A 3207-nucleotide genomic window follows, 5' to 3' on the forward strand; every position below is an offset into this window, starting at 1 on the left:
GATCACGTTGGATAATACAGTCTTCAAGAATATTCTTAATTGTCTGAGAATTTCAAATAATTTAAAATCTTTTTTTTTCTTTTTAAATATTTTTAATTAGGTATTTTCCTCATTTACATTTCCAATGCTATACCTAAAGTCCTCCATACCCTCCCCCACTCCCCTGCCCAACCACTCCCACTATTTGGCCCTGGGGCATATAAAGATTGCATGACCAATGGGCCTCTCTTTCCAGTCATGGCCGACTAGGCCATCTTTTGATACATATGCAGCTAGAGACACGAGCTCCGGGGTACTGGTTAGTTCATATTGTTGTTCCACCTATAGGGTTGCAGTTCCCTTTAGCTCCTTGGGTACTTAATCTAGCTCCTCCATTGGGGGCCCTGTGATCCATCCAATAACTAACTGTGAGCATCCACTTCTGTGTATGCTAGGCCCCGGCATAGTCTCACAAGAGACAGCTTTATGAGGGTCCTTTCAGCAAAATCTTGCTAGTGTATGCAATGGTGTCAGTGTTTGGAGGCTGATTATGGGATGGGTTACTGGATATGGCAGTCTCTAGGTGGTCCATTCTTTTGTTTCAGCTCCAAACTCTGTCTCTCTAATTCCTTCCATGGGTATTTTGTTCCCAATTCTAAAAAGGGGCAAAGTGTCCACACTTTGGTCTTCGTTCTTCTTGAGTTTCATGTGTATCACAAATTGTATCATTTATCATGTGTATTCTAACTTTCTGGGCTAATATCCACTCATCAGTGAGAACATATCATTTGAGTTCTTTTGTGATTGGGTTAACTCACTCAGGATGATGCCCTCCAGGTCCAACCATTTGCCTAGGAATTTCATAAATTCATTATTTTTAATAGCTGAGTAGTACTCCATTGTGTAAATGTACCACATTTTCTGTATCCATTCCTCTATTGAGGGGCATCTGGGTTCTTTCCAGCTTCTGGCTATTATAAATAAGGCTGCTATGAACATAGTGGAGCATGTGTCTTTCTTACCAGTTGGAACAATTTCTGGATATATGCCCAGGAGACCTATTGCTGGTAGTACTATGTCCAGTTTTCTGAGGAACTGCCAGACTGATTTCCAGAGTGGTTGTACAAGCTTGCAATCCCAACAACAAAGGAGGAGTGTTCCTCTTTCTCCACATCCTCACCAGCATCTGCTGTCACCTGAATTTTTTACCTTAGCCATTCTGACTGGTGTGAGATGGAATCTCAGGGTTGTTTTGATTTGCATTTCCCTGATGATTAAGGATGCTGAACATTTTTTCAGGTGCTTCTCAGCCATTCGATATTCCTCAGATGAGAATTCTTTGTTTAGCTCTGAGCCACAGTTTTTATGGGGTTATTTGATTTTCTGGAGTCCACCTTCTTGAATTCTTTATATATATTGGATATTAGTCCCCTATCTGATTTAGGATAGGTAAAGATCATTTCCCAATCTGTTGGTGGAGATTTTGTCTTATTGACGGTGTCTTTTCCCTTTTTATGAGGTCCCATTTGTCAATTCTCAATCCTACAGCACAAGCCATTTCTGTTCTATTCAGGAATTTTCCCCCTGTGCCAATATCTTTGAGGCTTTTCTGCACTTTCTCCTCTATAAGTTTCAGTGTCTCTGGTTTTATGTGGAGTTCCTTGATCCACTTAGATTTGACCTTAATACAAGGAGATAGAAATGGATCAATTTGCATTCTTCAACATGATAACCACCAGTTGTGCCAGCATCAGTTCCTGAAAATGCTGTCTTTTTCCCACTGAATGGCTTTAACTCCCTTGTCAAAGATCAAGTGACCATAGGTGTGTGGGTTCATTACTGGGTCTTCAATTCTATTCCATAATTCTACTTGTCTGTCGCTGTACCAGTACCATGGAGTTTTTAATCACAATTGCTCCATAGTACAGCTTGGGGTCAGGCATGGTGATTCCACCAGAGGGTCTTTTATCCTTGAGAAAAGGTGTTGCTATCCTTGGATTTTTGTTATTCTGGATGATTTTGCACATTGCTCTTTCTAATTCGTTGAAGAATTGAGTTGGGATTTTGATGGGGATTGCATTGAATCGGTAGATGGCTTTTGAAAAGATAGCCATTTTTACAATGTTGATCCTGCTGATCCATGAGCATGGGAGATCTTTCCATTTTCTGAGATCTTCTTTAACTTCTTTCTTCAGAGACTTGAAGTTCTTACCATACAGATCTTTCACTTCCTTAATTAGAGTCACACCAAGGTATTTTATATTATTTGTGACTATTGAGAAGGGTGTTGTTTCCCTAATTTCTTTCTCAGCCTGTTTATTCTTTGTCTAGAGAAGGAAATTGACTTGTTTGAGTTAATTTTATATCCAGCTACTTCACTGAAGCTGTTTATCAGGTTTAGGAGTTCTCTGGTTTAATTTTAAGATCACTTATATATACTATCATATCATCTGCAAAAAGTGATATTTTGACTTTCTCTTTTCCAATTTGTATCCCCTTGATCTCCTTTTGTTGTCGAATTGCTCTGGCTAGGACTTCAAGTACAATGTTGAATAGGTAAGGAGAAGGTGGGCAGCCTTGTCTAGTCTCTGATTTTAGTGGGATTGCTTCCAACTTCTCATCATTTACTTTGATGTTGGCTACTGGTTTGCTGTAGATTGCTTTTATCATGTTTAGGAATGGTCCTTAAATTCCTGATCTTTCCAAGACTTTTATCATGAATGGGTGTTGGATTTTGTCAAATGCTTTCTCCATGTCTAAGGAGATGATCATGTGGTTTTTGTCTTTGAGTTTATTTATATAATGGATTACGTTGATGGATTTCCACATATTGAACCATTCCTGCATCCCTGGAATGAAGCCAACTTTTTCTGATTGGATGATTATTTTAATGTGTTCTTGGATTCGGTTAGTGAGAATTTTATTGAGTATTTTTGCATCTATATTCATAAGGGAAATTGGTCTGAAGTTTTCTATCTTTGTAGAATCTTTCTGTGGTTTAGGTATCAGAGTAACTGTGGCTTCATAGAATGAGTTGGGTAGATTACCCTCTACTTCTATTTTGTAGAATAGTTTGTGAAGAACTGGAATTTCATCTTCTTTGAAAGTCTGATAGAAGTCTACACTAAACCCATATGGTCCTAGGCTTTTTTTGGTTGGGAGACTATTAATGAATGCTTCTATTATTTCTTTAGGGGATCTGGGACAGTTTAGATCGTTAACTTGATC

The sequence above is a fragment of the Mus musculus genome (genome assembly GCF_000001635.26).
Source record: "Mus musculus strain C57BL/6J chromosome 7 unlocalized genomic contig, GRCm38.p6 C57BL/6J MMCHR7_RANDOM_CTG1".
In the NCBI taxonomy this organism is placed as follows: domain Eukaryota; kingdom Metazoa; phylum Chordata; class Mammalia; order Rodentia; family Muridae; genus Mus; species Mus musculus.